Below are 10,192 nucleotides of genomic sequence, written 5' to 3' on the forward strand. Positions count from 1 at the left end.
CCAAGACTGTAATGGCCAGCAGGCTGAAGCCGTCTGGCATCTCATGCTAAATCACAAAGGTAAGTGTTTCAGGAGTTGGTGCTTTTTGTATACCTGCACTAATGGATCTAACAGCCAAGAAGTGAATTTTCAGTTCTGCTAAAATTTTGCCCAGTCACCCAGATGCACACTGAGTGCTCTGCTCTGCACTGAGGCATTCAGAAATGCCCACGGTCACAAGCATGCATGAGTCTCAGCAGCCTGGTCAGCTCTTCCTGTCTGCTGGTTCCAGTCTGCAGCCTACAAATTACAGGCTGCTCCCGCACTGTGAAACACACACACTCTGGTCCCCCACGCTCAGTTGCTCGTTGTGTTATTTTTATATTCGTGAAAACATTAAAGTCAGGGTAAAAGGGACAAATAGTCCAGATTTGAAGATTTTCCAGCTAGACCAAAAAATGCTGCATGGCATGTGTGTTTAGCATTAGGAGGAAAATAAATGTGCTGTTTTCAAATTTTTGCTTCAGGGTCAGCCAACATCAGTCTACCATGTAACAGCTTTGAGGGGGGAAAAAAAAGTTTCACTTAAGGATATATCTGCCAGAGTAAACAGTGCCTCAAACCAGGGAAATCTAAAGCACATGCCTTATTGTCAAGTTTGGTTTAACTTGTTTTACAAATCAAAACAGCAGCTCAGTTTTTAAAGCCTATTTTTAAGTCCACTAGTGTTTTATCAAGGTTAAGGACCTACATTAGTGTTTCAGTCCCTGCATTTTAAATCAAAAATGATGGACTAATTTCTCTTCAGTGAATGAATGACTTATCCCATTCTTACACGCACTTCTTCCTATCTTCTCATCATGCCTCATAAATCAAAAGGTAAGATTCTCTCTTTTAATTGTCCAGGCATACCCTGTGATCTGTGAACAGAGTATGAGATGAAATATGTTTGTGACCCCAATACACAGTGGAAGCATGCAAAGTTTTCGTCTCCTCTGCATGAACAGGAGGAAGCTTGTGCTCAGATTTTGCTTCTTAGCACATACAAAGCACATACCACAGAGAAACCTCCTGCACTTAGGATGTGTGCAGACAATCCTTCTGATTAATGTGGGAGTCTTTTCATGCATATCTGAGGGAAGAATTTGGCTCTTCACTATTTAAATAAAACACTGAAAAATATTTAAGGAGAAAAACCAAGCCTGGAATGTTTAGAAGACATTTCCAAGAAACTCTAAGAAAGGAAAAAGTCTTTGCCAAACACAGACAAACCTCATCAAACACTATAGCTTCCTTTCAACTTTTATTGTTTCTGTTCCCCCTCAAACCAACCCTCAGCAGGTAATTCTGCTTGTTTGACTGAGGCTGAAGTTTCATGATTATTTTATTCCATAAGTCTGAGCTGGTGGAAAGAGGAGATTGGCTTCCTCTCCCTTCTTGCCTATCCAGAGCTACCAGTGCCCTTGCAACTGTATGTTATTTGTTAAGTTCAACAGGGAGCCAGAGTAGGGAAATGATCCAGCTGAAAATGAGCTTTCCCTCACTCTGCTTTCCCAGCACTGCCAAGCTGTGTGAGCAGTAATATCAGCGTAAGAAAAGGATGGGAATATGCAACAGGATAAGCAACAGAAAGGAGGGACTGTGGTTTTCATCTCAGCTCCCACACAACATTACCTGACACACATACAACTTCAACATGAATTGAAGAACTTGTCCAAGACAAGATGTGATTAAACACTTTGCATGTCTTCATTATACATAGTGAAGATGGAGTTGGACTCAATGGTCTTTGTGGGTCCCTTCCAACTTGGGATAGTCTGTGATTCTAAGATTCGTTTTGGGGGGAAAAATAAGACCTTAAAAATAAAGACCTTAAAGAAAGGTTTTTTTAAAGGGTCTTAAAAATGAATTTAGTTTTTAAACATTCCACTCTTTATTTTCAAATATCCACAATAAACTTTTCCATTAGAAGGCAAGATCCATCTGTCTGAGACTACATTGTATGCACACCTGTCTCAATATGTGGCATATAACCATATGCATTGACGTAGGATTAAAAAAAAGGAAACCACCAATTACAGTGGAAAGACATCCAAGGGATGGAACACCTCCACTCTGAGAACAGGTTGAGAGAGCTGGGGGTGATAAGGATATTGAAGCACTGAAATGGGTTACCCAGAGAGGCACTGGATGCCCCATCCCTCGAGACATTCAAGGTCAGGCTGGGTCTGTCTCTAAGTGACCTGATCTAGCTGTAGGTGTCCCTGTTCATGCCAGGGGAGTTGGACTAGATGGCTTTTAAAGGTCTCTTCCCACTCAAACGATTACGATTCTATGATTCCTGTTTATTGTTGTCTGTGTTGTTAGTGCAACACAGCTGAGCATATCTATTTGTAAAAGGCTAGTTTGGTAACATCAACTAAGATATTCTCAGCTTTGTTTTTGATTTTTGCATTTGTTATTCTCATGGAGAAAAACTGTCATAGTTATCAGGGAGTCTACTTCCTGATCGCTCTGGTTTTTGGGGTCCTGGCACTGAATGAGCTTTAGAGTAAAAATAATTGACTTTTAAAACATTCACTGGATATCAAATATTTACTATAAAATGTGTCCAGATCAAGCAAAAATAGCTGTCCCATTTTATAAGGAAATCCATCAAAACTGAAGTCACCTCTATAGAATATCCAAAGCATTACTTAATCAACATATGTTAAAAAGGTAAAGAGGTTAAAGCGATGTTTAATGACCAAATTTTGAAGTTAATCCGAATCTGTGAGTCATTACTTACTCCGGTAGGACTAGTTATATGTATGCAACTCCTCACCAACATCAATATGTGTCCAGTAGATCCAATGGCTTTCAATAAGGCTGCAGGAGATGCAGTCATTCAGGTGTGAAGCTAGAGTGAGATCAGAATTTGGCTTCAGTTGGTATATTAGCAAGAGCTGTAGCAGAAGTACTGACAGTAGCATGCAGTTGGATTCAGTGGACAAAGCAAATAAAGTACATATGATTCCTGCCCAATATTATCCAGATTGCTTTGAGATGGGCTGAATTGTAACGTCTTAAAAGGACTGGTGTTTAAATGGTTTCTTCCCTTTGGGCAGCAAGAATGACCGATTCAGCTTCCAGGCATTCCTGTGAAAATTGCTTAAACGGCACTTGCTGAAGCCTTCCATGCTAAATTGGGAAGCTAAATAACATTCCCATTGCACTCAGGACTAAGCAATGTTTTGCCAAGCAGACTCTGGGATTTTAAATGAAGGAATTTACACAGATGTGATTCTCAGCATTTTCAGGAGACCTTCACTACCTCAAAAGGAAGGTAATCCGCAACCAGGGTCCTTTCCCCTCTTTTTTCCATTTCTTCTTTTCCCTCCAGTTTGGATCTTGAACCTCAGTCCTGCAAGCTGCATCCTGTCTAGAGTGACCCTCCACCCTGGGCATGGGTGTTACAGATGGTGGATACAGATGGTATTTTTGCACCATTATGAAGCAGCTGTAAAAGGTGAAATTACCTCAGACCATCACCTGCATACATATGGCCCCAACCTACCCAAGCATTTATTTCCTAAAGACATTGGCAAAGAGCTGCTTCCTCCAGCAAGCCTCCATCTGTCTGGAGTCCTGGGCTGCCCATACATATGGTGTTGACAGCAAGTGACTTGGTCATTCAATGTTCTAAGCCATGAGGACCACAAAGAAGTAGAAACTACTGCCTGAAACTACTGCCCAAGAACAATACAAATCAAGCACAGATCAGATCAGGCATATTCGTCCCTGTCATGCTGTTGATGCACGTAAATTGTATATCCAGATCTACAAGTTAACGATGGGTTTCTTCTGTCATGTTTGTGAGGGAACCAAAGGAGGACTTGGACAAATCCCTTGAAACAGTGCCTTGTGGAATAGGATAGCTGAGACACTATCCTGTTTGGATCACTGTGCAGAAGTCTTTTGTTGCCAAAAGCCAACGTCTTTAATTTTGCTTTAGACTCAAATTTAGCATGCAGACATTGAGCTCAGAGGAAGACTTTTTTAAAGCAGCTGGCCATTTTAATTATATAAAGAATATAAACAATAAATTTCTAATATTAGATACATTTCTCACAGTCCTTATTACTGAAAATAATGTCTTAGGGCCATATCCAAAGCTCACTGAATCAGTGGAAAGCGTCCCACTGACCTCATTGTGATTGGACCAGGGCCTTGGTTTCTTAAAATAAAATTTTACAAGGTGCAGGCTAATCCTATTCCACATATTTTTAGTAAAATGGCTCCATTTTTTCCCCCCGTTAAGATCCATAAGAAACTAAGACACAGCCACAATAACGTCTTGGCACCAAATATTTCATAAGGAATTTAAACATAAATAGGTCTTTCTGAGACCGTTTTACACCTGGACTCCAAAATGGCTAAGCTCAGAGCGCAGGTCTCAGGGGCAGCAGTGAGGGCCCATCACGATAGGGAGCATTTGATTCATTTTGAAGTGCTCTGAGAACAAGAAGTTGTCGGTCACTTTTCCCAGAAAACAAGGAACAGGATCAGGCCAAGAATAAAGCTGCAGGTAGCACCAGCCATTCCAGAGTGCTTAAAGAATTCTACCAATATTTCATTAATTTAATTTTTCATATATACCTGGGCTCTAGGCGTCTGTAAGGAGTTAGAGCTAGCAAAACACTGTGTGACAAGCTGTGCCTGCAATATGTCCAGCCACACCAAAGCCAGAAAGTAGTAAAGAACTCTCAAAAACTTATGATTTTGTGATTTGCCAGCCTATCATCCAGCCCATAATGTAACAGATAAGCCTTAGACAAGCAAATGAAATCTGGAAGGAGGGGAGGGGGTTATCCAAAATGAAAATATGAACCTGCTCCCTTTATTTTACCCTCCGCTGCTGGTGCAAACTGAAGTGTTATGAAAGGCTTAGGAAGGTTAAAAGAAAGCACAGTTTCATGGAAGCAGAGGTTACCTCTCATGCACCAGGAGGAAATCCCCCTCTCCAGCACTGGAGGAACCGCCAGGCCTGGAGACTTTCCCTGTGCTAATATCTACAGCATGACAAGAGGTGTCATTTTTAGAGGATGTAAAGTCTGTGGAGGGAAGAGTAGAAACAGGAGACAGCATGAGGGGGAAAAAAGAGCATGACAGTGAAAAAATACAGGTAACACAAACAGAAAAGTAACATTCCCAATACATCCACAATTTTTGGCAGTCATTGCCATGATATTTCTATGGTTTCTTCTATTTTTTTCCCCTATGAGTTCTGTGTTACCTCTAGTGGATTTTAAGGACCTTGCTTCTAGACTTAAAAAACGCCTCCCAGAGAGTTTGCTGAGCCCTTCACACACCAAAACAACATAAAAGCCACGGCACAAATGGGACTGTGCCTTGATCCAGCACTGACTTAAACAGTGTGATCTTTAGTGGGCCTTCTGTGATGCCCTCCAAAATGTGTGGGTTTTAATGAGATCTGGATGTGAAGTTTGCCTAAAAAGCACGCAGCCTGGGTTTCAATTACAGTGCACTCACAACCTGACACGTTCAAGGAGCATTTCAACGCATCGGCATGCAGATATGAACACCATCGGTCAGACAATAGAAAAGGGGCTAGAAAAATACAAGGAAGACAAAATGAATCCATGACAGCACCGTCCAATTTCACCATAAGGAGTAATGTATTTATTTTATGCCTGAGCCAAGGTTTAAATTGCCAACAGCTTTGTTGTCATACCCTTTCACCCCACGCTCACTTTTGCATACAGCATATCACAAGACACAACAATTCATGTTCTCTCATCTCACTTCCTGTCAAATCCTCTTGCATGTTGCATAAGGATTTCTTGCCACATAACTGGGGATTAAATCACCAAATGATTCAACAGCCTAATGCGCATTTTGCTTGATGCTTCCAGATTGCTTTGGCCCAGGCTTGTCCCCCTCCCTTAGCTTTCTGAACACATGTTCATGTTCTAAAATTAAATTTGATTTTAAACATTATTTTTCTCTAATCTAAAGAAGATCTGAATGTTCTTGCCTCCAAAGACCTCTGAGGCTGCACCAAGGCAGCCCTGGACCTCATTCTGAGCTCTGCTTCTTCAAGGTGACCTAGGAAAAACATGAGGGCTGGGAAATACACTTCAAAATAAGAGACATAAAAACCACATTTTATTGTTATAAAAAAAGAATGTTGAGGGTTACTCTTGTAAGAGGACATACCTATGTGCTATATAAGGAATTCACGCAGGGATTCATGAGGTTTAAGATCTTTAGATCACTTAGCATAACCTCCTAATATGTGTATTTTCATATTTTATCTAGGCACCCCTCAAATTAATCCTGATTTTGTGTAGATCAGTTGTTACTATTTCCAAGCTTATCTAGATAATCAGTTTCCATTGAACAACTTGGTCAAAAAGATTCATTGGATTTATTCATGGCATATACTGAGAGGTTTATTCAATAGTCCTGAATTTGTGGTTTCAGTAGAGCAACTGGTCACAAAAATTCCAGTGTGTTGCCCCAGTTCTTGAACTAGATGACTTAACCATTCCTAAACACTTCTGTATACTTGAAACCATTCAATTAATCAATGAATTTATGTTGTTATGTGAAAGAAATATCTGTTACTCTCTCAAATATCTGTTGTTCTCTCTTGAAAAGGTTGGTGCAACAACTTATATTTACAGAAAAGTTCACAATAAGCAAATGAAGATGCCTGGAAACCATAGGCATGGGAAAAGGCTTCTAGATAGTACTGAAGTGTCTATAAATAAGTATTCTCACTACTTACTCTAGTGGTTTAGCAATTCAGACTGTGGATATTATTTTATATTGGTGTAAACTATACCATTTCCACTGGCTTCACAGGGGATGTGACACTGGACCCAATGCTAAATTTTGCATTTTTTTGTGTTTGGAATTTGCAGATGGAAGAACAGATAGCCATTTGTAGTTGCAATTGTTAACAACAATGTGCAGAAAAGTTCTGCCATCTATCTTCATCAGTAAAAGGAAACACCTCATAAGCACAAAATGCTACACTAAGGACTCTTTCAGTTTTACCTCTCTTTTTATTTCCTTAGAGTGCTTTGTTTCCATTGCTGTCCTGTTCCTATTCAACTCTCAGAAGTACCACCTGCATGCTTTACCAGTCCGCCCACTCGCAGATATGCTTGCAGACAAATATTGCTTCTCATTCATTTCTTACAACAAACATCCTCTTGCTGCCCTGCCATCCCTGACACACACACACACACTGCTTGGAAGACCCTACAGAAGCAGCCAGGATACTTTGCAGACATTTGACAACCAGCACAGATGTGGTGTGCTTGTTTAGAGAAGGAACTGCAGAAGGCTGAAGAGTGCCTGTCATGAGGACCACTCTAGAAGCGGGGTCTGCTGGGACTGGAGATCCCACAGCTCTCTTGAACCCACTCCTGACCAGTCATGGGAGGAGCAGTGGGCAGGCAAAGCAAGGTGCTTCCCAGGGCACTCTGCTGCTGCAGTCAGTAGTGGTTTCTGCTGGGAAATGGTGAGGCAGACACAGCTGACAGTCTCCAGGATTTGGATAGACAGTCTGGGTCATGAGGTTTAGGCTCAGGACAAATTAATGAGCTCCCCCCCACGCTTTGAAATAACTTGGTTTTCTGTTGTTTACTTTTCCCAATTGCACAGGCTCCCAGTTCTGTGAAAAAAAGCTTGTGTGGATTGTGATAAACGAGAGCAGCAGCCGGTCCACTGTTCACCCACACATCAGACCCATTCCCCTGCACCAGCTTTGTTTTTATGATTCTTGAGGTATTTCAAGTTTGCATGTACCGTATTTGCCATGCTAAGATGCCTTTTTTCAGCCCAAGAGCTGAGTTGCTCACACGTGGTAATTTAACTATCAACCTTAGAAATGCTGTAAAATTAAAAGACTAAATATAGAAGCAAGAAACACTAAAAACAAAATGTGTCTGACCTCTCCCTAAAAGAAGAGCAAACTCTGCCTATCTTGTCCTAGTCGCTCCAGTTTCAGCTGCTGAGCTACCTGGTGGCAGTGCTCAATAAGAAGGGATTCGTTCCTAGAGACACAAGTTACACCTTAAGGCCGGTGTTTAGACAGCATGGGCCACCAGAAACTATACTGGCCATACATTTATTCAGAGAATGGTATTTCTGCTTTCTCTGTGAGATCTTGCAGCTAAAAATTTTAATTAAGATTTCAGCCTCAGAGATCCCATCTTCAACAGCATCTAAACGTTTTATTATATACAAATGCAAAAACTACACCAGTACTGGAATGTAAAGTGCAATAATACAAGTTTGCTCCCATGGGTCTTTTGATACATTCTTGAACTCCGGAGTCTGAGTTCTTTAGGAGCCTATCCCCAAATTTTTTTAAGTTAGTGAAGTTAGTGTCTAAAATACACTTTGTTGTCAGTGCTGTGGAGAGAGCTGTGGGTGGGTTTTCCTGTCCCAGAGCTCCTAAATCATTCAGTTTAATTGCACCATTGATAAAAGCGTTAAGCTGTTATTTTCTAGTTTGCCTCTGGGGTCTCCATAACTATCACTCATGACAGGAGGAACAAGAACCAGGATGATAAGCACCTGTCACTGTCGGAAACCCCCAGGATCATATAACATCTACGCTGGGGTACATATCAGATCTCGTAGGGCACATACCACTTACCACTGTAAATACAACCATTACCCAGGGTCTTGCAGATTTAGAGAAGTTACTAAAGTAGAGATGGCAGCTAGGAATAAATCTGCCTTGCAAATGATGCATGTTATATGTAAGGCTGGATGGTATGTACAGTATTTTTTCTTCCTTACAAACTACAGAGAAAGCTTTTTACCGATTTAAGTAGTTATTGAAATACTATTAAGAGCTGACTCTGACCTGCCTCTACAGAGAGAAAGGTGACTTAAAAAATCCTTAAATAGCAGAATTTGTTCAGGGAAATACCTATTAAGTCTTAATCAGATTAACTTGGTTACTGTGTTATAGAGATTTAGCTGTAAATTCTCAAAAAAATGCCCACACTGATGTTTACAAAATACACAGTCAGAAGGAAAATTTAGTCACAAGTACTCAACATACGCAGAAGCAATTTAATAGCAGGCATTAATTTGGATCTACGGTTCAACAAGAGGCTCAAAAGGCAGACATATATATGGCAAATGAATAGCACTTCTTCAATATATTTGACTTTTACTATTGGAGAGGATTCCATAGGATATTCTGTGTAGGTTCACAAAATTTAGCAGTTAGTGTACTGAAGTATTACTCATACTTTCATATCCCACTCATTCAAATGACAAATATTCTTTAAGCACGGGTATGATGTTATGGACACTGAGAATGGGAGATATATTTTGCTCATTTTCTCAAACAGCTGTCTCTGTGTAGGAACAAGGTAATTGTTCCTGGGCTGCTAAATGATGTGGAAGATGCTTCCTTTTCTTAGGCTTCTCTGGTACTGATAACGCCCCAAAAGGCAATAATTGTATGTTTTCTGTAGCCTAGTCTAAAGCTAAAATATTTGTCGGAATTGGCTTTAGCAGTAGAGAGGATAAAGTTTGTACGCTGTTTATTAATATAGGTTGTATCTACACTGACCTCTGTGGCACCAGTGATATGAAGGTCCAGACTGTCTACATACAGAAACATCCTCAGCTCCATCTAACCCATTATCCTTGAGTTTCTTTCCTGGTGGAGCTGATACACAGAATTAGACATGTTACGCACTCTGTAGGAGCAAAACAGGGTATTCATACCCAGTCTTAGAGCAAGCACCAGTGAAAGTGCTTCTGTGGAAGTATTTACACCAGTACAGCCTACAGTGGACACCTGTGTCCAGCTGTGGGCTCCTTGGTACACAAACACTGACATACTGGAGGCAGGATGGTGAAGAGCCCAAAAAAATGACTGGATGGAGAGCACGAGCGTAAGCAAGACATTGTGCTTGTTCTGTCTAGTTATGTCTGTTGGAGGCATCTATTGCTGGCTTCAGCTATCTAACGGGACGATGCTAAAGAGACAGTGCGCAGCAATATGAAGAAGCAGAAAGAACACTTTCTAATATGAAAAAAAAATCGGATTCAATATTGGGACAATATCATTACCATGACAGTGGTCAAATGCTGAAACAATGGCAGAGAGAGTGTGAGATTTCTGATCCTGGAAATAGCAAAACTTAATTGGAAGAAGCCCTAAGAAAAC

This window comes from Gallus gallus, chromosome 3 (genome assembly GCF_016699485.2).
Source record: "Gallus gallus isolate bGalGal1 chromosome 3, bGalGal1.mat.broiler.GRCg7b, whole genome shotgun sequence".
NCBI classification, from domain to species: domain Eukaryota; kingdom Metazoa; phylum Chordata; class Aves; order Galliformes; family Phasianidae; genus Gallus; species Gallus gallus.